The following is a 25492-nucleotide window of genomic DNA, read 5'->3' as shown; positions in this document are numbered from 1 at the left end:
CATAATTATGTAGCACATACCTTGTACCCAAAAGAAGTTCCTGTGTGACATTTTATGGTAACGAGTGAAATCAAAAAAGATATTCGCTATTTCAAATTTTTGACGCGTTTTGCCCCGCCTTACCCTACAAGGTTCCTCCATTATAGTGATTGAAAGACGTTCTTGGGTACCGTGTAAGGAAACGGTAAAGTGCCTAGATTAGTGTATATGTGTTCACTTCGGCGCTCTAATAGACAGTTGTTTTGGAAGCCCTTAGTCCGGTCTTGCTTTAAGGCGTAACATTTTGAAAGATCGAAGGCGGTCACACGAAGACGACGAGACAGCCTCCTTCAGGGAACAGCGAGGACGGTGGCTCGCTCGCTAACGGGTGTGCGTCGCTTTGACAGATCTATGGCACTGCAGTGGCGGTGAGTCGGGGAAGAAGGGTGAGACAAAGAACCTTCTTGTTTTCAACACGAAAACGTAGTGTACGTTGGGTGCAGTTTCCTGCCGAGGAGTCAACACGACAGCTTTAATTTATGTAACGCTGCCCAGCCTGGTGTATTCCTCCCAGAAGCAGCTATAAGCACGTTATAGAGCACGTTTTTTTTTTCATTGCATTGCGCAGTAGATGAAGTTTGCAGGAGACTTGCTATTTTTACTCAACAGCCCTAGCTCGTATGCAGTTGATGTGACTCAAACTAAAAATGTTTGCCATGTTTATTTTTTCCACTTTATGGAGGTATTTTGTAGTCGTTCTTGAAATGCAAAATAAGATTGCGTGGTTAGCACTGCGTGCGTACATGAAACAGCCAGCTACGACTCCAATTATATTTTATATTGCCCTGCAATTATTTCGCAAGAGTGTTACGGGCGTAATTAACAGAAAGTATACAGAGTACCAGTGAAAGTCGTGACACTGAAAGAAGTTCCTTAAGCAATCTCTAGACAATATCTGGTGTGCGGCAGGTATCTTCACAATCACCGAAGGTTGGACAGTGTCGCCTTTATGCTCAAGGCATAAGTAGCTGAAACGGGCCGGGCCGGGCCGGGCCGGGCCCAAACCTTTCGGGCCCGGGCCGGGTACGGGCCACATTAAAGAACACCGGGCCGGGCTCGGGCGGGCCGGAGCATGGTGTTTTCGGGCCGGGCCGGGCCCGGGCCGGAAAAATCGGCCCGTGCAGTGCTCTAGTCTGAACATACAGAGCAAATCGTTACATCGCCGTGCAGTTGGCAAGAAATAAATGAGCTCTGGCTGCGCGACTCCTCGCAACGGAGGCCAGAAAAACAGCCGTCGTTGGATAACTTCCACTGACTTCAGCTATGCGTTCGGTCCCAGTTAAAAAGGTTCCGAGGCCAAAATGCAGAAACTTCAACCATCGCAAGTCGTCTGCGCCGAGGTCGGTCCTGCCTATCGGCTCCCATCGAACGTTAGGCCTAGCGTACCGGCCGAGTCCGTCTACATGCCACCGGCGCTTCTCCGTTTAAGCACACGCAATTCCAACGTGTAAGAATTACTGTAAAGTATAGTCTGGACATCCGTTAACCTAAATTAACCATTTTTTCTTGTGTATGGTGTCCGCACAAGGAGCGATGACCATCGATGCAACGCGCTTTGAAGCAACGAACGCAGGCTCACCGAAAGCAGCCGGCCACACTCGCCGGTACTTCTCTGACGTCAGAACACATACCTGTCAACTGGTACGCGTTAGTGAACTAACACACCCGCATCTTTTTTCAACGAATTGTATTTTGTTCTTGCTGAGCGTTTTTATGGTTGTAGGTATCGAGAGAACTGCAAATCAGAATACAGGCACGCCCGCCCCGCAGTAATATCGTCGCTCGCGCGAGAAGACTACTCAGTATGAATTCATGTAGGCACGTGTTTATCGAACGAGTGATCATAAAGCTACTGTACATGTTGGTAATTAGCAAGGGCGAGAAACGGCTATTAAAAATCGGCAGTAACAGCCGTCAAACTGTACGCTGCTCTTCGATCCATTTGACATTTTTCGGAGTTAACACGGGAATTTTTAAAGAAGCTTAGCGCTCTTCCCATTTTGGGCATTTCAATAGTTGCCGGCAACCCTTGTTTGTGTCTAATAAAGAAGCAAGCTTGATTTGGAAAGGAAGATCGCGTCTTCCTTCAATATGCGACATCAAAATATGAAATGAAACGCTGTCTTAATGTGTTGACTAGCCCTTTTACAGGTACGTCGGCATGTTTTAGCGTGGCTCAGTGGTAGAGTACTCGCTTGGTGAGTGAGGGATGGCGAGTTCGAGTCCTCGTGGTGGAGCTGTAGAGCCGTGTTGCACTTCAGTACACAGCACCTCCCACTAAAACGCCTCTCCAGCGGCCCAGTATCCAGCGCGACGCTGGGTCCATAATCCGGCGTGGACTCTAAGAAAAAAACGCCAGGCCTGCGTTGAAACCGCAGCACAGTCACAGCGAAAGCTGGAAGAGCGGCGTTTCTAGAGCCCGTTAAGCTCTCTTGGGGCTACAATACAAGTACACTAGAAAGGTACCCACTACGTCATAAATCACAATTTTTGTGAAGTTGGGAAGCACCTACTAAGCCATTATTCGTCATTCTGCGGAGAAGCGAGGCACCAGCTACACGTCTGTAAGGCATTATGTGCACTTTGTTGACGCGACGACTGGTGAGGATGAAGAATTGTGGCTCAGCCCTTTGTAATGGGTTGGAATCTTTAAACGGCCCACCAGTTATGTAATTTGCATTGGGTGACGCCCGGTCGCTATTTCCCTCTCCCGTCATGCTGTATAACATACGTTGACGTGGGAAAGAGACGGGGGGGGGGGCGAAGAACTTTACTGAGACCCCGAGGAAATGGATCATGCGCTTATGGGCTTCCTTGACAACCAATACAAGTGCACTTGGGAGGAACCCACTACGCTATAAATCATTGTAATTTTACTGAGACCCCGAGGAAGTGGATCATGCGCTTATGGGCTTCCTTGGCAACCAATACAAGTGCACTTGCGAGGAACCCACTACGCTATAAATCATTGTAATTTTTGAGAAGTAGGGCAACAGGCACTGTGCCATTTTTCGTCATTCTACGGAGAGCGTTGGTACCGGCTAAACCCATGTAAGGCATTATGCGCACTTTGTTGATGCTGTGCCTGATGACGATGAGGAATTATGGCAGAGTCCTTTGTAATGGGTTGGAAGCATTCAACAACCTACTCGTTGCGCAATTCGCATTGTGTGACGCCTGCTTACAGAATTCGCATTGTGCGACACTTGGTGCTTATTTTACTCTTCTACCACGCTATATTGCATATGCTAATGCGGTTCCTTCCCGACATGAAGCCTGTATAGGACCTTTTTGCAAAGCAGTTTCAAGCACCGGCATGGCTCAGAGGTTGAATACTGGGCTCCCACGCAGAGGGCCCAGGTTCGAACCTCGTTCCATCCTGGAATTTTTTTCTTATTTAGTTTTTTTTTTTATTTCGAGCGATACTGGTTACGGACACCGGCGGCGGCGGCGGCGGCGGCGGACAACTACGGCGCCAAAAACGGCCGGTGGAATGATCTCATAACAGCTTTCGCTGTAAAAATAGAGTCAAAAGAGGGTCATGGAACCGTGACTCTCTGCGGGTGTCCATCTGACCCCTTTTGGAAGGTACAGGCAGAGAAAAAAAAGATGGTTGATCCCTCTTTCATAGGAATCGGTATAACACGAAAATGAAACGTGTCGTCACAGAAGTAGTTTATTGTTTATAGTGCATTGGTATATGAGAGCTTGTACAATGTCTACTGTTGTTTGGCAGATATAGCATCGCGTGATGTGGACGCATCGCACTCACATTGACACCTAGTGGCACATCTGCGTACGACGACAAACGCCCATGACCATGATTTAGCTCTTGCGGTAGCTCAAGTTCTTTGCACACACGTGGACACCGCATATGGTGAATCCCGCGCAAATATGGCATAAACAAGCACATAATAAACTACATAATAAGCACTAATGCTCGATATACACTCCTTCAAAGCGTCGTGAAATGCGCAGAGAAGCGCTACGCGCGTCGTGTCTTCCCTCTAGCCTTGCCGTTACTTCTCACATGGCGAGCGGGGAACGCGGTGCGTCAGCCAGGCGAGCGTCGGAGAGCTATTTGTCGATATGGATGGACGCTATGAGCGAGGCTTCCGCTAAAACCGCCACCTCACGGTGTGTTAAAGCGTTGACAAAATTAAACTTGTATTTGAAACGCGCCGAATGGGACGGTCGCTGCAACGGCGCGTTTTAAAGACGATAGTCTTTCTTGGGGAACTTAAACGCAGAAATTTTGGTCTGTCTTTCTGTCTGTCTGTCTTTCTGTTTGTCGGCACGTCCCTCGATTCAGCCACTCGGCCAAAGTTGAACCACTTGCCCAAGGGCCAGCCGTCTTGAACTGGTACGGCTGTTCATACTTGTGAACGTTGTCGATCAAAAAGTAAATATCATGCATATCTGAGGTGCAACATCACTAGGTAAGTATTAGGTGGCGTGTTCCTTTAATAGAAAATGCATACATACGTAATTTTAAAGACCCTAGTTTCTTAAGCTGCGCTGAAAATGCATAAGAATGGAAGCTTGAGCGAGTTGGTATGCGTTCATCTTTGTTGAAACAGCGCTCACTAGACGACGACGAAGTAAAAGAAGGCACAGGACAGGCGCTGCCTGTCCTGTGCCTTCTTTTACTTCGTCGTCGTCTAGTGAGCGCTGTTTCAACAAAGCTGAAAATGCGACTGCGCTGAAATTTGCCTTCCTCCGTGCCCTTCGCACGAGCTCATTGTTGTGTTTCGGTTTCGGTTCTGTATTGCACTGTACGAATGCCATGGGTTGGTGTTGAAAAACTTTAGTTTTGAAAAGGCCAAGAAGGTGAAAAAAAATATTTCAAAAATGAAAAAGCAGCGTTGTGGGCGGCCTCCAGGCTGCCGGTTGTGGGCGCCGCTCTGGCGTTCCTGTTTTACCCAGGCGACGTGTAAATAAAAGAGTGTGTGGAGAGTACTCGTTGAGTGCGGACGTTTCTCTGCAAAGGTCTTCGCCTGCTGCTGCGCCGGCACTACCAGCACGCAACACAGCACTCATGTTTCCCGACGTATTGCCAGATGGCGTCCATATCTCACACAGCGCCTCTTCTATCGTCTTTACACGACATTTGCAGCGAAGCACGCAGATACGCGGCCAATTTTTTTTTTTCGAGCCTAGTGCCACAGATGTCCCCGCCCCGTTATAAAGAGGACGCTCATAACATCTATCCATCCAACCATCCAAGGGCACTGTGAGAGGATAGTGTGAAAGATAAAAGGCGCGTTCATGTCGTCTCCGTAATGTGTTTGGCGGTAGCTTAGTGGGCTAAACGCCCGCCAGCCATCGTCGCGGACCGAGAGGTCGTGGGTTCGACTCTTGTCGACGGAACTTTTTATAGTTTTTTTTTCTTTGCACTCTGATGGCGTTCATTTTGCTGACGTACTTCCGTGACGGAAATACGTCATGAAAGTCTTGGTGGACCCGGGCATAAAACACTTTCGTGTTAAAAGAGTTCGCATTTGGGAAGGAGTCACTGGACCCTCTGAAGCGCGTTTCGATTGGCTTCCGTCATGAAAGAGCCGCCGTATACGCCATACATATCGCGCGCTTGCCCTTTGGCGCCGTTGTGGCGCCTTGCTCGGCGACGCAGACGAGGTTGGCGCCGGGGTGGCGCGCCGCTCTCCTCTCTCAGTCGTCTCAGTATCCTGGTCTATTGGAATGCGTTGCGTGGTTGCGTTGGTTGCGCGTCTTCTGTGGTGTTGACGGCGGCTCCGTGCACGAAGTGACGCTTGGAGGGCGGAATATTCATGGAGCTGCGGACACCGACAACGGGCGCCAGTTAACGGTGAGTGTACTGCTTTCGTAGGTACTAATTATACAGCTTTAGCTGGGCGTCTGCAGCAGCTCAGCGGAAGTTATCTGCCAGCCATTTCCAACAGTAGCCTGTGTCCGCGGGGCTGTTGCAGATGCCCAACTAAAGCTGTCAGTTAACGAGTTGCCACCGTTATGCGCGTTGCTGTACAAGCTCCCATAAAGTGAGCGACGCAAACAATTATCGAGGGTCATTTCTTGCTGATCGCACGTCGTGTCTGCACTACTGAAGGTGCAAGATGTCGTTTTAAGATGCACTTTAGTCTACTTCATAATAACATTTTCATCGACCTTGAGTGTGCAGCGTGCTACCACGAGTGAGAACGTGAAAAAAAAAAAAAACAGCCTGTGTACAGAACGCTCAGACGCACTATATGTAATGGTTTTTGTTGGCTTAAAGACGGTAGTTTCAGGTGCAGATATATACTCTGTTCCAGAAGTTCCGTGCAGCACTGTGGAAGGGTCGTGTAGCCTTGACTCTGCTGCACGGAACTTCTGGAACAGAGTTAGAGAAAGTTTATGTGTCTCAAGTTTCTAAGCGTAATTAGGCTGATGGGTTGGATGTCTCCTATTCAAACTCTTGTTATAAAGTTTAATGTTTTTATTAAGGGCGACTCCACAGGCTGTCGTAAAATGCTGTATATTTCAAGCTGAGCTCGCTAGTTTCAAAACAAGTTACAGGGAAAGCTGCGCCACTGATGTTGGTCAAACGAAAGAGCTTTCCTGGGGAATTCTGGTAAGTTTGGTTGTAATTGCCATGAGTGACGAGCTTCAGCAGGTTAAATTAGGGACCCTCTCGTAATATATAGTATCGCACTCTAAATATACTCTGTTCTAGAAGTTCCGTGCAGCAGAGCCAAGGCTACACGACCCTTCCACAGTGCTGCACGTTACTTCTGGAACAGAGTATAGTACGGTGGATTCCAGAACGTACGCGGTAGTCATTCAAGTTGGACACGCCTCGCCGGTAAAGTGAAAAAGCTCTACACTTTCGACGGCGCGCGTTGCTGCGGCCGCCGGCGTGCACTCTTTTCCCTCGTTTCTGTTTGCTGTTTTCGTGGTTTGCATACACTGCGATTACGTTGGGCACTATAACAGAATCGAGTTAGCGTACGTGATTGTGGGAGTTATGTGCGCTAATTCTAGCATATGATATGTCTGATCTCGACGTAGACGGCGTACGCACGCGCTGGGTGTCGTTCGGGCCTTAGTACTCGCATCTGTTTATCTGAGTATTTAAGAATGGGTTACGGTTTGTAAAACATGCGTTCAATAACCGCTCACGGCATGCCCCTGGCTGCCGGAGGATGTGCTTTGTTGTTTTGTTGTTAGCCGTTATTATGTCTGTGTGAACCACTTATTGTGTAGGTTTTGCAAACCTTTACTGCAATTTCATTTTCTCATCATAATATCACGTTCTGCTTTTCGATACCGTTTTTCATGGTGCTCACGCTGGACAGGAGCGACAACCTAGCAAGCCACAAGTCTGATGCCTCAAGCCGTCACCACTTTTTGATTTATTCTTAATCATAAGGAATAAATATGGAACCATGATGGCGATTTCTGCTGTTCATTTAGCACCATATCACACTGTGCACATCAGTCACACATTTTATTTGGCTATACTCATAGAAGCATGTAAATGAGGTATACCGAAACTTCTCAATTGGAAATCACAGACCATCTTTTCGCGCTTTCTATATAACTTTCCTGGAAAATATGTGTTGTTTTGACGAGTTTTATTAAAATAATGCTAAAAGTGAACTATTCTTATTTTACAGTCGCTGGGCAGAACTGCAAGTATTATTGGACTTGCTTAAAATGAATACTCCACTATTTTCAACAGTAGCCGCGCAAAAGTAGAGCAAGCGTCAAATGAGTAGCTTAAAATACTTGTGGAGTCGCATGATGCTTCGGTGTGGGTCCCTTGACCCCCGTAGGAGCGTTACCGGCAAGAGTCGTCTGACACCCTATAAGTGGTAACGTGATCCTCCGGATGAGAGTCTTTCCACTCTTCCTAGAGGTCAGGGGACTCTCCTAGAGCGAGCCGACCCTGACCCACTAAGACAGTCACCGTGACTATTTAAAGAGAGTCCTATACGTGGCAAGTCAGAACTCTCCGAAAAGAGTCACGCATACTCTTTTTTTTTCTTAGAGTGTGGCACTGGACGCTGGTACTCAGTGGCGCTGGGTTTTGAATAGGGAAAGGAGGTAAATTCACTATTTGACGTCATTCTTTCCGAACGGGACCAACAAAAAACTCCAATTTCATCTCCTTTGTCATGTTTTCTTTTTATTTGTTTCCGAAGCGCTCTACAATGCCTTGAATGCTGGTGGGCATGCATGCAGCTGTGCAGGGGGAAGAAGTGTGTTGTCATAAGAAAGCACAAATTTCTCAGAATGCTTAATAAATTCATGAACGCGCTAATCAATAATTTCTTTGTATCGTCGACCGACATAGGTTGTCATACGGAATGCTGCAGAGGGCGCACCTTGCACTGTTGGTGCTCGAGTTCACGGAGCACTTCGACCACGGAAGAACTTCGCTTATGTCGTTTTTCCATGAAATCAAGATTAAATTAAAAGAAAAAGCCGGCAAGCCCTCGGTTCGGCCGATTGGGCACGGTGGGCACGGCGTACCAACTACGGGCATGTGGCCTCACAAGCCATTTCTCTGCTTTATGCAGGTGCTCGTTTTTGGTTTGACCGGAGCGACGTATCATCCAAACTTCTGTTCTACCGGATCTACAAACTGTCAAAACATGCCTGTTCTTTTCACGTGGTTTCTTAAAACGGGAACACCGACGGAGGCTTATCAAGGAACCTTTCTTCTCATGCCAGCCTTGCTCACACCCACGTCAACTCCAGCGCCACCTGCACGTCATGTGACATCAGCCGACAACTCAATAAAAGGACGACTGAAACTGCACACGTTCAGTGGGCACGGCGTACCAGCTACGGGCATGTGGCCTCACAAGCCATTTCTCTGCTTTATGCAGGTGCTCGTTTTTGGTTTGACCGGAGCGACGTATCATCCAAACTTCTGTTCTACCGGATCTACAAACTGTCAAAACATGCCTGTTCTTTTCACGTGGTTTCTTAAAACGGGAACACCGACGGAGGCTTATCAAGGAACCTTTCTTCTCATGCCAGCCTTGCTCACACCCACGTCAACTCCAGCGCCACCTGCACGTCATGTGACATCAGCCGACAACTCAATAAAAGGACGACTGAAACTGCACACGTTCAGTGGGCACGGCGGACCAGCTACGGGCATGTGGCCTCACAAGCCATTTCTCTGCTTTATGCAGGTGCTCGTTTTTGGTTTGACCGGAGCGACGTATCATCCAAACTTCTGTTCTACCGGATCTACAAACTGTCAAAACATGCCTGTTCTTTTCACGTGGTTTCTTAAAACGGGAACACCGACGGAGGCTTATCAAGGAACCTTTCTTCTCATGCCAGCCTTGCTCACACCCACGTCAACTCCAGCGCCACCTGCACGTCATGTGACATCAGCCGACAACTCAATAAAAGGACGACTGAAACTGCACACGTTCAGTGGGCACGGCGGACCAGCTACGGGCATGTGGCCTCACAAGACATTTCTCTGCTTTATGCAGGTGCTCGTTTTTGGTTTGACCGGAGCGACGTATCATCCAAACTTCTGTTCTACCGGATCTACAAACTGTCAAAACATGCCTGTTCTTTTCACGTGGTTTCTTAAAACGGGAACACCGACGGAGGCTTATCAAGGAACCTTTCTTCTCATGCCAGCCTTGCTCACACCCACGTCAACTCCAGCGCCACCTGCACGTCATGTGACATCAGCCGACAACTCAATAAAAGGACGACTGAAACTGCACACGTTCAGTGGGCACGGCGGACCAGCTACGGGCATGTGGCCTCACAAGACATTTCTCTGCTTTATGCAGGTGCTCGTTTTTGGTTTGACCGGAGCGACGTATCATCCAAACTTCTGTTCTACCGGATCTACAAACTGTCAAAACATGCCTGTTCTTTTCACGTGGTTTCTTAAAACGGGAACACCGACGGAGGCTTATCAAGGAACCTTTCTTCTCATGCCAGCCTTGCTCACACCCACGTCAACTCCAGCGCCACCTGCACGTCATGTGACATCAGCCGACAACTCAATAAAAGGACGACTGAAACTGCACACGTTCAGTGGGCACGGCGGACCAGCTACGGGCATGTGGCCTCACAAGACATTTCTCTGCTTTATGCAGGTGCTCGTTTTTGGTTTGACCGGAGCGACGTATCATCCAAACTTCTGTTCTACCGGATCTACAAACTGTCAAAACATGCCTGTTCTTTTCACGTGGTTTCTTAAAACGGGAACACCGACGGAGGCTTATCAAGGAACCTTTCTTCTCATGCCAGCCTTGCTCACACCCACGTCAACTCCAGCGCCACCTGCACGTCATGTGACATCAGCCGACAACTCAATAAAAGGACGACTGAAACTGCACACGTTCAGTGGGCACGGCGGACCAGCTACGGGCATGTGGCCTCACAAGACATTTCTCTGCTTTATGCAGGTGCTCGTTTTTGGTTTGACCGGAGCGACGTATCATCCAAACTTCTGTTCTACCGGATCTACAAACTGTCAAAACATGCCTGTTCTTTTCACGTGGTTTCTTAAAACGGGAACACCGACGGAGGCTTATCAAGGAACCTTTCTTCTCATGCCAGCCTTGCTCACACCCACGTCAACTCCAGCGCCACCTGCACGTCATGTGACATCAGCCGACAACTCAATAAAAGGACGACTGAAACTGCACACGTTCAGTGGGCACGGCGGACCAGCTACGGGCATGTGGCCTCACAAGACATTTCTCTGCTTTATGCAGGTGCTCGTTTTTGGTTTGACCGGAGCGACGTATCATCCAAACTTCTGTTCTACCGGATCTACAAACGGTCAAAGCATGCCTGTTCTTTCCACGTGGTTTCTTAACACGGGAACACCGACGGAGGCTTATCAAGGAACCTTTCTTCTCATGCCAGCCTTGCTCACACCCACGTCAACTCCAGCGCCACCTGCACGTCATGTGACATCAGCCGACAACTCAATAAAAGGACGACTGAAACTGCACACGTTCAGTGGGCACGGCGGACCAGCTACGGGCATGTGGCCTCACAAGACATTTCTCTGCTTTATGCAGGTGCTCGTTTTTGGTTTGACCGGAGCGACGTATCATCCAAACTTCTGTTCTACCGGATCTACAAACTGTCAAAACATGCCTGTTCTTTTCACGTGGTTTCTTAAAACGGGAACACCGACGGAGGCTTATCAAGGAACCTTTCTTCTCATGCCAGCCTTGCTCACACCCACGTCAACTCCAGCGCCACCTGCACGTCATGTGACATCAGCCGACAACTCAATAAAAGGACGACTGAAACTGCACACGTTCAGTGGGCACGGCGTACCAGCTACGGGCATGTGGCCTCACAAGCCATTTCTCTGCTTTATGCAGGTGCTCGTTTTTGGTTTGACCGGAGCGACGTATCATCCAAACTTCTGTTCTACCGGATCTACAAACTGTCAAAACATGCCTGTTCTTTTCACGTGGTTTCTTAAAACGGGAACACCGACGGAGGCTTATGAAGGAACCTTTCTTCTCATGCCAGCCTTGCTCACACCCACGTCAACTCCAGCGCCACCTGCACGTCATGTGACATCAGCCGACAACTCAATAAAAGGACGACTGAAACTGCACACGTTCAGTGGGCACGGCGTACCAGCTACGGGCATGTGGCCTCACAAGCCATTTCTCTGCTTTATGCAGGTGCTCGTTTTTGGTTTGACCGGAGCGACGTATCATCCAAACTTCTGTTCTACCGGATCTACAAACTGTCAAAACATGCCTGTTCTTTTCACGTGGTTTCTTAAAACGGGAACACCGACGGAGGCTTATCAAGGAACCTTTCTTCTCATGCCAGCCTTGCTCACACCCACGTCAACTCCAGCGCCACCTGCACGTCATGTGACATCAGCCGACAACTCAATAAAAGGACGACTGAAACTGCACACGTTCAGTGGGCACGGCGGACAAGCTACGGGCATGTGCCCTCACAAGACATTTCTCTGCTTTATGCAGGTGCTCATTTTTGGTTTGACCGGAGCGACGTATCATCCAAACTTCTGTTCTACCGGATCTACAAACTGTCAAAACATGCCTGTTCTTTTCACGTGGTTTCTTAAAACGGGAACACCGACGGAGGCTTATCAAGGAACCTTTCTTCTCATGCCAGCCTTGCTCACACCCACGTCAACTCCAGCGCCACCTGCACGTCATGTGACATCAGCCGACAACTCAATAAAAGGACGACTGAAACTGCACACGTTCAGTGGGCACGGCGGACCAGCTACGGGCATGTGGCCTCAGCAAGACATTTCTCTGCTTTATGCAGGCTGCTCGTTTTTGGTTTGACCGGAGCGACGTATCATCCAAACTTCTGTTCTACCGGATCTACAAACTGTCAAAACATGCCTGTTCTTTCCACGTGGTTTCTTAACACGGGAACACCGACGGAGGCTTATCAAGGAACCTTTCTTCTCATGCCAGCCTTGCTCACACCCACGTCAACTCCAGCGCCACCTGCACGTCATGTGACATCAGCCGACAACTCAATAAAAGGACGACTGAAACTGCACACGTTCAGTGGGCACGGCGTACCAGCTACGGGCATGTGGCCTCACAAGCCATTTCTCTGCTTTATGCAGGTGCTCGTTTTTGGTTTGACCGGAGCGACGTATCATCCAAACTTCTGTTCTACCGGATCTACAAACTGTCAAAACATGCCTGTTCTTTTCACGTGGTTTCTTAAAACGGGAACACCGACGGAGGCTTATGCAAGGAACCTTTCTTCTCATGCCAGCCTTGCTCACACCCACGTCAACTCCAGCGCCACCTGCACGTCATGTGACATCAGCCGACAACTCAATAAAAGGACGACTGAAACTGCACACGTTCAGTGGGCACGGCGTACCAGCTACGGGCATGTGGCCTCACAAGCCATTTCTCTGCTTTATGCAGGTGCTCGTTTTTGGTTTGACCGGAGCGACGTATCATCCAAACTTCTGTTCTACCGGATCTACAAACTGTCAAAACATGCCTGTTCTTTTCACGTGGTTTCTTAAAACGGGAACACCGACGGAGGCTTATCAAGGAACCTTTCTTCTCATGCCAGCCTTGCTCACACCCACGTCAACTCCAGCGCCACCTGCACGTCATGTGACATCAGCCGACAACTCAATAAAAGGACGACTGAAACTGCACACGTTCAGTGGGCACGGCGGACAAGCTACGGGCATGTGCCCTCACAAGACATTTCTCTGCTTTATGCAGGTGCTCATTTTTGGTTTGACCGGAGCGACGTATCATCCAAACTTCTGTTCTACCGGATCTACAAACTGTCAAAACATGCCTGTTCTTTTCACGTGGTTTCTTAAAACGGGAACACCGACGGAGGCTTATCAAGGAACCTTTCTTCTCATGCCAGCCTTGCTCACACCCACGTCAACTCCAGCGCCACCTGCACGTCATGTGACATCAGCCGACAACTCAATAAAAGGACGACTGAAACTGCACACGTTCAGTGGGCACGGCGGACCAGCTACGGGCATGTGGCCTCGCAAGACATTTCTCTGCTTTATGCAGGCGCTCGTTTTTGGTTTGACCGGAGCGACGTATCATCCAAACTTCTGTTCTACCGGATCTACAAACTGTCAAAACATGCCTGTTCTTTCCACGTGGTTTCTTAACACGGGAACACCGACGGAGGCTTATCAAGGAACCTTTCTTCTCATGCCAGCCTTGCTCACACCCACGTCAACTCCAGCGCCACCTGCACGTCATGTGACATCAGCCGACAACTCAATAAAAGGACGACTGAAACTGCACACTTTCAGTGGGCACGGCGGACCAGCTACGGGCATGTGGCCTCACAAGACATTTCTCTGCTTTATGCAGGTGCTCGTTTTTGGTTTGACCGGAGCGACGTATCATCCAAACTTCTGTTCTACCGGATCTACAAACTGTCAAAACATGCCTGTTCTTTCCACGTGGTTTCTTAACACGGGAACACCGACGGAGGCTTATCAAGGAACCTTTCTTCTCATGCCAGCCTTGCTCACACCCACGTCAACTCCAGCGCCACCTGCACGTCATGTGACATCAGCCGACAACTCAATAAAAGGACGACTGAAACTGCACACTTTCAGTGGGCACGGCGGACCAGCTACGGGCATGTGGCCTCGCAAGACATTTCTCTGCTTTATGCAGGCGCTCGTTTTTGGTTTGACCGGAGCGACGTATCATCCAAACTTCTGTTCTACCGGATCTACAAACTGTCAAAACATGCCTGTTCTTTCCACGTGGTTTCTTAACACGGGAACACCGACGGAGGCTTATCAAGGAACCTTTCTTCTCATGCCAGCCTTGCTCACACCCACGTCAACTCCAGCGCCACCTGCACGTCATGTGACATCAGCCGACAACTCAATAAAAGGACGACTGAAACTGCACACTTTCAGTGGGCACGGCGGACCAGCTACGGGCATGTGGCCTCGCAAGACATTTCTCTGCTTTATGCAGGCGCTCGTTTTTGGTTTGACCGGAGCGACGTATCATCCAAACTTCTGTTCTACCGGATCTACAAACTGTCAAAACATGCCTGTTCTTTCCACGTGGTTTCTTAACACGGGAACACCGACGGAGGCTTATCAAGGAACCTTTCTTCTCATGCCAGCCTTGCTCACACCCACGTCAACTCCAGCGCCACCTGCACGTCATGTGACATCAGCCGACAACTCAATAAAAGGACGACTATAACTGCACACTTTCAGTGGGCACGGCGGACCAGCTACGGGCATGTGGCCTCACAAGACATTTCTCTGCTTTATGCAGGTTAGTTATTACTCTGCTTCGTTCAAGAGCGATTACCGCTGCCTTTTGGTCTTGCCGTGCCCACGGCGTTGTGCTAGTATGGCTTACGAAATGTACTGTGCCTGCTTACTTCTATTGTGTGGTGATGTTGAGACAAATCCAGGTCCCGACATAGAAAAAATGCTGCAAGAACTACTAGTAGGACAAACCAAATTGGTTGAGGATGTGGCGGCTCTTAGAACACAGCAAAACAACATGGAAAAGATTTTCCCCGATTGGGGCCGTCGGTTCACTGAATTAGAAAAGCGGGCCGCTCGTGTAGATGATCTTGAACGGACCATAAAATCTCTAGAATCCAAAATTGTGGATTTAGAGGACAGGAGTAGGCGTTCTAACCTGTTGATCTTCGGCAAGGAAGCGGCTGAAACGGAAACCTAGCTTAAGCAAAAAGTTGTGATCGATGTATTTTCCGAGGAATTAAATGTAAATTGCAATTCGATTGGAAGAATCCATCGCCTAGGGAAGCCGGGTAAACAAAGACCAATAATCATTTTTTTTTTCAGAACTTCAATGAAAAACTTGATGTTCTAAAAAACGCCTACAAGCTAAAAGGGACAAGCTCTTCCGTACAAAACGATTACTCGCGTGAAACACTCAGAAAATGTAAATTGCTATGGGACAGTGAGAAAGCACAAAAAAAAGAAGGCAAGAAAGTCATTTTGAAAGACGAGAAACTGCGAGTCGATAAAGATTACTTTATATGGAGCGATCCCACAAACAGCAGGGTTAAAATTCATAAGTATCGTAGTTCTTCAAAAAAGGACTGACGTCCTCCACCTCGTGATTTCCGAATACTGAACATTAATGCACGAAGTGTTCTTATTAAAACTGGTAAGCTAGAAGCGGTTATTCTTGGGCATAACCCACACGTGGTCGTCATCACGGAAACTTGGCTGCATGACGAAATAGATGATACGGACGTCTTTCCCTCTGATTGCCGTGCTTTCCGTCGTGATAGGCATACTAGCTAGGGTGGTGGTATTGCTGTCTTGGTGAGGCAAGATATCACCGCAGTTCTCCTACGTCAGGCAGCTAATCTTGAAGCGCTCTCTTTAAAAATTTTATGCCGTAATACATCTTTTCTATTATTTGCTGTTTATCGAGCCTCTGATTCCACTCCACAATTTCAAGATCTGCATGAACACATGGCATCTTTTGTACACAATAAAGTTTTTTTAATAGGTGATTTCAATCTACCGGCCATTGATTGGATTCGCAGTACATATAGCGCTGATGTCAGCGTAAACAATGAAAATTTGCGCGACATTATTTTGATGCACAACTTGACGCAAGTGGTTACTGAGCCTACGCGAATTAGCGCTGCTTTTGCTTCAATACTTGACCTTATATTTATTAGCCCGACTTTTCAAGATTTTTCTGTTTCGGTTGAACACGGCATTTCTGATCACGAACTTGTGGCTTTTTCCTGCACCGTCGATGTTCCCAAGTCTACTAGTTGTAAAACTGTTTCTGGAAAGGACTATTCACGTGCCAATGATGAGAGCGTACTAGATTAACTTGATGACCGTCTAAGTGCTTTTGGGGGACATGACGCTGCTAAACTTTGGGACAAATTTAAGACTATTTGTATGCACTGTATCGACAACTTTATTCCAATCAGAACTAAAAAAACATCCAAACCTACTCCCTGGATGACCCGTGAGATAGTGCATGCGAAGAGAAAAGTCGAACGTCTGAGACGAAGGGGTATTTCTCGTGACGTAATCGTACCATACCAAGCTAAAATAAACGAGGCTGTTAGGGCAGCTAAACTTGGTTACTTTCAGTTTACCCTGCCTAACTTCACCCGAACTGCTCTCAACAAGTTTTGGAGCTTTCTCAGCAAAAAAAGTAAACCAGTCGACCATATTATGCACGAGGGCAATCCTGTCGTCGCTAAACGAGAGATCGCTGCTCAGTTCAATGCTTACTTTAATAGTATATTCGCACACTCGCCTGTTTCCCGTAGCATGAATCGCAAATCGGTGAAGGATGACATCAGTTTTGTTTCTTTGCCGGGCGTCTTTTCTATGCTCTTCAATATAAAAACAAAATCATCACCCGGGCCTGACAACTTACCAAACGTGTTTCTTCACAGATACGCCGAAATGCTATCGCGTTTTCTTGTTATCATCTTTCGTGCATCACTATCTTCAGCAGTGCTCCCGAACGCCTGGCTCGTGTCATTCCGATCCTAGAGAAAGGCGATCCATCATTAGTTCAAAATTACCGCCCCATATCACTAACCTCCTCTTGTTGTAAACTTTTAGAACACATTATCGCTAACGAAATCACAAGGTTCCTTGATGATCGAGCTATTCTAACTCCTATGCAGCATGGTTTTAGGAAGTGCCTCTCCACTGTAACCCATTTAACTACTGTAATCCACAGTCTCGCTAGCGTTGTCGACAAATCCGGACAAACTGACATCATATTTCTGGATTTTAGGAAAGCGTTTGATCTCGTGTCACACGCGAAACTAATCCAAAAGGTTGTTCATCTGGACGTTCCCTCATACCTAGTAAATTGGATTTCTGCTTACCTCACTAACCGTAGGCAATTTGTTGCATTTGACAACTGCTCTTCGAGTGACCTTCCCGTAACTTCTGGCTTTCCCCAAGGAAGTGTTCTTGGACCTTTATTATTTAACATATATATTAATGACATAGTTGACTCTATTACTGAACACGTACAGATAAAATTATTCGCTGATGACCGCTTACTCTTTAATGAAATCACGTGCCAGCAAGACCAAATCACCCTAAACGCCAGCCTTCAAAAAATTTTAACATGGTGCGAACGCTGGGACATGCAGCTTAATATTGATAAAACAGAATTTATGAAAATCACCAAAAAATTAATAAGCTTTCGTTTACTTATAATCTCCCATGCCACTTACAGAGGTTGATGAATATAAGAACCTAGGTGTCATCATAGCTAATAATCTCAGTTGGAACTCCCACATCTCTTACCTTTGCGACTCAGCCTTCAAAAACTCTGCTTGCTACCTCAGACACAAATTAAAACATGCTCCTCAAATTAAAACCGCTTATACCTCTCTTGTCCGTCCTAAGTTTGAATATGCAGCTATCGTATGGGATCCTTACACTAAAACTAACATCGATGCGCTAGAAAGGATCCAACGTAAATAAATAAATATCTTTTCTAAATATCGCTCCAGTGACTCTCCAAGTGATCTAATGGCTCAACACAACATTCTGTCCTTGCAACTAAGAAAAATTCACAGGCTTAAATTTCTATTCCTACTGTATAATAATAAATTGTCTTTTTCTCCTGAACCTTACATAAAGTCTCTCACTGCTCGCCGAACAAGACATCGCCACTCTGCCACATTGACGCCTTACAATACCAGAACCAACATCTTTAAGTATTCCTTTTTCCCTCGAACAGTAGCCGACTAGAATAGCCTACCTCTCAGTACACTCGGCAACACCGACTCTATCGCAGCCATTACATCTTAAATCTAGCCCTTCCTCTTTCAATACAGTGCTCCAGTATTTTTTTCCTTTATTTTTTTTGCTACTCCTTTGTACATTGATTAGATAGTTATGTATTGTTTATCTTCTCATATTGTGTATTATTTTTCTTTGTATCAGATTCGTTTTAATGCTCGGTTACTTGTTGGTAGATTCACTTTGTTGTTGCTTGTATAGATCTTCCTTGTATATTATTCTTGATACTTGCACACTTTGTACTTTTGTTTGTACTTTTCCCCTCCTGCCTAGGCCTTTTAAAGCCTGCAGTATTCCTAATAAAAAAATTGGCAGGGCATGCGCACTCAGTACACGCTCTTAGATAACAAACTGGCCAAGGAGGCCTGCCTCAATGCACGGAATAAAATCCCGTGCGGAGAAAACGCGGCGCAAAAGAAAAAAAACGCGATTCTTTTTTAAGCGGCCTCTGTGAACGGGAGGAAACGAGAAAAAGTGTCCTTCTCAACCTTCGGACGGCTGTGGCCCACCTGCCCGTCGGCAAGAGCGAGGAAATCAGACAATCAGATGCGTCGGAATACAAGCGAGATGGGAGAAAACGTCGCGACGTATGCGCGTGCGAAGGAAAAAAGAGCAAAAAAAGAAAGAAACGCGAGAAGGTAGTCGTTTTAGGCTGGCCCCAGCAGCGCGCGGGATGTCCAAGAAAAGCCGTCATGCGATTGCCTTGACTTTGTGAACGCCGCTTCTGAACTGCTTAGCTGTGTCGGCCGCGTGTGCGCGTTTTGTGCCCGTTCTCGCTGCTGGACGTCAAATGCGTGGTTTGACGACAGTGCAATCAGGGCTTAAAGTCAGGGGGTGCCCGGGGGGGCCCGGCCCCTTCTTCATTTTTTAAGGAAGCCCCCCCCCCCCCTCGGCAGTACGACGGTGGCACTGCGGCACCCATTTGACAAGGGCTGGAGTGGCACGTTTTGGCAGTAGTGCTTTGTGCGGGGAAATTATACTCCGCAATTTTCCGAATAACGATTTAATCGCGAATGTTTGGTTCACGGGGTGCCAGAAAAACAGAAGAAAACAGGTATCGTCGTACTGCTGAATGCAATTCACTGAGACACTGAACAACAAAGGCAACGCATCCTGAAACCTGCCTCGCCCTCCATCGCCAAATGTTCGAGAACCCAATCCGGCTACCTCTTTCAGAGAAATCACCGCTATGTACAAATCGAACAGGCTCCGCATCCCACCCCCGGCATTGAGCCTGCCCAATAAGGATGAGCGCTGGCTCTTCCATCTCTACACCAGTACAGTATTGTGCCCGGCGATACTCGAACATTTCAATCCGGCATTCTCTGGGGAGTGCCCGCACTGTGACCATCCGTTCGCGGATCCTTTCAACATGGTGTGGGCATGCCCGTCAAATCCGGCGGTCCCGCCACTTCCCTCCCCTTCCCCCCGTACTTGAGAGAGCTCGGAGGCTGCCCTGCTCGGTTGCTCGACCCTAGAGGACCTGACGAATTGTATAGCGCAAACGGGGTACTTGGACGGGGTACTTTTGAGCGCACAGTCACTGTGTATAAACACAGGAATGATCGCACCCGAATGATTGTTGAGGCTGCGCAGATGGCAAGCGAGCATGACATGTGTGTTAGTAAGCCATCCGTAGCCCTCTCTGACAAGGAATTAAGTTTCCTAGGAAGCACTGGCGCACGCAGGCACTGACCGGTTTTGCATTATTTCATGCTTTTGTTTGTTTTGTTTTGTTTGTTTTTGATTGCGCAGCGTCTACCTTAACGTTTTTCGCTTAGCGCATCCTCTGTCACATGTTCATCTTTTGCATTTTGTGCCATATATAAATGTTCGATTCTGCTTAATAAAATCAGTTGGAAGTTAGCGCCTGTCCTCGTTTTCTCTGTCTGTCCAAGTACCCCGTTTGTGCTATACAATTCGTCATGACATACCAACTAGCCCAAGCCGATACCCTCCTGGACGACCAGCGTGCCCTAGTGGCCCGAGCGCGTGCTGCAGCAGAAACCACAGGGGTCCCGGACTAGGGACTCCTCCTAGATTTTGTAAGGGGCCGGCCCTTAAAGCCATCCCCAACTCTCTCCTGACAACTGAGTGAATAAAGTTTACCACCACCACCACCACGGGTCACCACCCTGTTCGACAGAGCGTATTGCCACAGCATACTGTTTCACAAGGCACTTGAGTGTGAAGCTACCTGCTCGTGAATCAGTAATGGTTCACCTTGATATGTTTAGTTTGCCACTCGATTTTCACTCTTTTAGTTGTGCATCACACGTCTGCAGTAACTGCAAAGACGCGTGTATTTTGCCTACTTTAATAAGCAAGTGGTCGTGAAAATAAAATGTAGCATTGTCGTCTCTGAATCCCGTGAGTCCACTAATGTTACTTACTTTGAGCTCACATATATTTAAGCCTTTACATCTCGAGTTATTGTTGAAAGATTGCTGCCGAAATAATTTCATTTATTGCTTGATTGGATTGACACGTGGAATAAATGGCCGAAATACATTCGGAATAATATATATATTTGTATAGCATTATTAAGCATTTGTTCAGTTCTAGAGACAGTTGGCTTCACTGCATTGTGATCATCGCAAACACCTCTCTTAACGCTTAATATATATATATATATATATATATATATATATATATATATATATATATATATATATATATATATATATATATATATATATATATATATATATATATATATACACACACACACAGACACACACACACGCACACACACACACACACACACACACACACACTCAAATCTCGTTGATACGATTCTGCATAATACGTTTCTCAGCCTAATACGTTTTTATTTTTATTCCCGGCCAATATCCCTTGGAAATAATGCATTTTCATTCGTTTAATACGATCACATTTTTGCCCAAAATTGAATAATACGACCGCGAAAGTAGATCCTGACCGATATATCTAGAAATCGTGCGTTTATTCTTCGGTCTGCTAGCTCGCACCGCGTTCCCACAACCCACGATGTGCGCATCGGTTTTGCGGTGAACAGATCGCTGCTGGGTAATCTTTTCTTATATATATATATATATATATATATATATATATATATATATATATATATATATATATATATATATATATATATATATATATATATATATATATAGATTGCCGCTTGATGAGGGCCCCCCTCCAATGAAGGGAGATTTTAAGCCCTGAGTGCAATATGCCTTTCTGCGGGTGCGATTTGGTGTGACGATGCCCCGGCGACTCAAGCGAGCCTGCCTCTGTGTATATTACGAAGCAGATGATGGGCACGCTGCGTTCGCGGTACCATCAGGAACATAAATGGTAAGTAATACTTATGGTTTCTCTGTTCGCGTGTCCTTATCGACGCTAGGGCAGCTGTAGATGTCGTTCTGCACATTGCATCACGTGAAATGTGCAATGAAAATCGGGAAAAAGAAAAGTCATTAATCTCACATAGCGACCACGTGTGATGCGTGTTTAGAAACCCCTGCACACGTGCTTCGCACGGCCAGCGAATCGATGCGCGAGTGTGCCTTGAAAAAAGATGTTTCTACGCCATAATTTACTTCCTTGCGATAAAGCATAAATGAAGCACAATGCTTTCAAGCAGCATACATACTTTATGCAGAACATGCATAAAGTATGTTCTGCTTTCAGCAGAACATACTTTATGTATGTTCGTGCGTGCGTTTGTATGTGCGCGTGTATATATACGCAAGCAAAACTGAAAAGTTTCGGGGGGTTTGAACCCCCCCTTGGCTACGCCCCTGACTTTGATTGCTCCTCCCCGTTCTCCCCACGGCAAATAAAACCACTCAGTCCGCTTATTGGGCCGATTGTCTGTCGGAGGCCTTCCCTCTCTCTCTCTGAAGCCTTTGAGCCACCTGTCTGAGAGAGACGTGGAGAACGGCCGACAAACGACATTGCTACAAGCGCACTAAAACACACGACGGTGGCGCCGTTCAGCTCCCCTGATCATGTTACCTCGTGCGGCCGGTCAGCTGGCCGGTCCATGCCATCACTATCCGGCGGCATACCGTCTCGCGTGACAGGCGGTTCGCGGACTCTGTCCGAGATATACTGGTGTTACCGCCTTGGCTCCCTTCACGCCGCTTCCCGGAACCGTTGGTCGTTAAACTGATGGTAAACAGACCGCGGCTTTCTCTTCGTATGGTTACAGGAAGCGAGAGGCGGTTGTCTGTCACCGCGCCATTACATTCGAACCGTGCGCCGCCGCGTTTCGACCTTGGACCACTGGTGCCGGCGCTTTGGAAGCCGCGCTTTTGGGGGAAAGACAACCATCCCCCCTTCACGTCACGCCAGACCTTACAATGACCATACGATGAAACATAATTATGGCCATATGATGTGACAGGCATCCGTTAAGTTAGTGTGCGCGTTGTGAAAAACATGCATTTTATGGCGTTGTCACTTCATTAGTCACATATCAGCACTGGAACTTCCTAGGGTTAAACGTGCTATTTATAGCCTTTAGGAGATGTGTTTGTTGTGCAAGGCTATTTTAATTACATTGATATAAGTCAGCTGAACCAGTTGAACCACGTTGTTGAATCACCTTGTTTCTTCCATCTCATAATTTTGTTTTGATTTATGTTGCTATAGTGCTTAAAATGTGTACACAATATTCTCCCTGTTGACATAATTTCTGACAAGGTAAAAGCACTGGTACTGTGTCCAGGTCTTCGTTGGTCCTCATTACAAGTACACCGTTAGTTTTTGCCATGAATCAATACCAAGTCGCCCAATCTTCAGTCCTAAACGGAGCAGCTGTGGTTTATCAAGAAGATAACGTCCAACGTGTTTAAATACAAAGTGAGCTTCACTGACATTCACACCCCTTTACACTATATTGCTAACTTGGCTGACATCGAAATCTACCCGAATGGTGGTACACAGGACAAGAGTAACACTTCTGGTGTTTCGCATTTCTTTACCTTCGTGTATTTTTTGCCCTGTGTACATTAAGTGAAAGTTCACAATGAACTACTTAGCAGCCTTTGCATTGCCTTTGTTTCATGTTTGTTAAAAGGTCTGCAATAAGTATAGTGAAGTGTGAACCCTTGGCGAGAAATTCATTTTTATGGACACGGAAAGCTTAATGAACTTTTTTGTATCATTTTCAGGAAGACATTTCCGGCAAAGCAGCAAGAGTTCCTCGCCCATTGCTTGCGTACGAGACAGTGTATTGTGGGAATACTCCACTGTGCCTCACTGTACACTATCTCGAACATTTCTTACATCCTACAGCATTTGGGCGAATACTGGGATTGATGCAGAGTATTATGCATGATAATGCGTGCACCCTTTCCAGTAGCATGCGCATTTGAATATTTCGCATTGTTCAAAATGACACTTAGTGGAACCGGCTTTACTCAGCAAACTTTATCCTAAAATGGACAGTTGGGCGAGTTGATGTGTATTCATAGTTAAAAAAAGTGCGAAAAAAAAAACCCCACAGCGCCGAGAAATGAGAATGAAAGGCACAGGACGATGGGCTACTAGCAACTGAAGTTTATTACAAACCACAGAAAGATATGCACACAGAGTATGTAAAAACTACAAAATTAAAGAATCACGCAGTCACAGAAAGAGTACAAACATGTCTAAAAAGCCAAACACGTGTTAAATTTCAGTTGCTAGTGCTGCGTCGACGTGTCCCTTTGATTTCCCTGTGTGTTCTGTGTTTGTTTTCCCGCTTTCTTTAACTTAAGTCCTGACTGCTTTACAGCCTCTATAGGTGCGTGGTCAAATTTTATTCATCCTCACGGCATATCAAGTCCTAGATCCAATGTGCCAAGCCGCCAGCCACTATTTATAGGAAATTTTTATTTTAAGCGTGTGACTGCGTAATTTCAAGTTGACTTTGCAGCCATAATGCTGGGCTTAATTTTCAATATGGTAATTGCTATGGCATAGCTTATTACCATATTTTCAATATGGTAATAAGCTATGAAGTGAGTAACTTAAAGATGAAGAACTTTAAGTTGCAGATGGCACTAGCTGGCATGGATATATAATAATAATACCAATAATATCTGGGGTTTAACGTCCCAAAATCACGATATGATCATGAGAGACGCCGTAGTGGAGGGCTCCGGAAATTTCGACCACCTGAGGTTCTTTAACGTGCACCTAAATCTAAGTACACGGTCCTCAAACATTTTCGCCTCCATCGAAAATGCAGCCGCCGCGGCCGGGATTCGATCCCGCGACCTTCGGATCAGCAGTCGAGCGCCCTCACCACTAGACCACCGTGGCGGGGCCATAGATGTGGTTCACTGTTCTGATTGTAAATATAGATCTACTAATTATGCATAATAGAAATATTGGTACATAGCAGTCATGTCATAACGCCGGCAAGTTCCCAAGCATAACTCCAGAAGTTACTTTTCAGATATCTGTGAGTAAATATGTGCAGCAATATATGAAGGCAGCGTTGTCATTTCGTGGGCATTGCTGAATGCTGTTGTAAATCGTGGTAAGTGGATCTACAATCAATTTTAGACTTTTCTGCAGGAAACTTAGCTGTATGATCATGTGCTACTTGTTTTGATGCCATAGTGCAAACTAATGCAATAAAAAACTGGAACATGCCTATCTGCGTGGCTGCATATTTCTCAAAAGTAAAGCTCCCCTTATTGTACTAATTTAGTTGTCTTCATGTGCAGGCTCACACGAAGTTCCTTGTCCGTCCCATTTTTTCGGATTGTGCTTAGATACTGGCACTGTGAAGTGCACGGCATTATGAGGAGGTTTTACACACTACTTTCACGTTTCTTTACTGATGTGAATAATATAGATTGCTTGGACTGTACAGTATATGTTCTTCCACGTGTTCAGTACTGGGTGTGGGTTCTGTGCACAAAGATGGAAATATACATATGCTTACACTGACATGAGAACTGGTACTGTTTTGATTTGAATAAAATAGCGCAAACACTCTTTCTTGTATCAGTTGAGGTATGACTGTTTGTCGTGCATGCAAATGGAAGAAATGAACTTCTGCATGTAATACAAATTGGTGAAACACTGTTTGCTCAATGTAACGGCTTGTGTTTTATTACCAAACAAGTAGAACAGATGAGGTACACATTACAACACATTGTGGAAGAGAAGTAG

The 25492-nt window shown here is 46.6% G+C and overlaps 1 long non-coding RNA gene across 1 annotated transcript; it reads left to right on the top strand.

The window, feature by feature from the left end:
• The first annotated feature begins 9004 nt into the window (after nucleotides 1-9004).
• On the top strand, nucleotides 9005-15106 carry LOC125757766 (uncharacterized). Its single transcript, XR_007415535.1, has 2 exons — nucleotides 9005-9203; nucleotides 14823-15106. It is a non-coding gene; the product is annotated as an uncharacterized LOC125757766 (long non-coding RNA).
• Nucleotides 15107-25492: the final 10386 nt, after the last annotated feature.

Source organism: Rhipicephalus sanguineus, chromosome 3 (genome assembly GCF_013339695.2).
Source record: "Rhipicephalus sanguineus isolate Rsan-2018 chromosome 3, BIME_Rsan_1.4, whole genome shotgun sequence".
NCBI classification, from domain to species: domain Eukaryota; kingdom Metazoa; phylum Arthropoda; class Arachnida; order Ixodida; family Ixodidae; genus Rhipicephalus; species Rhipicephalus sanguineus.
This window is presented reverse-complemented; position numbering and strand designations above follow the sequence as displayed.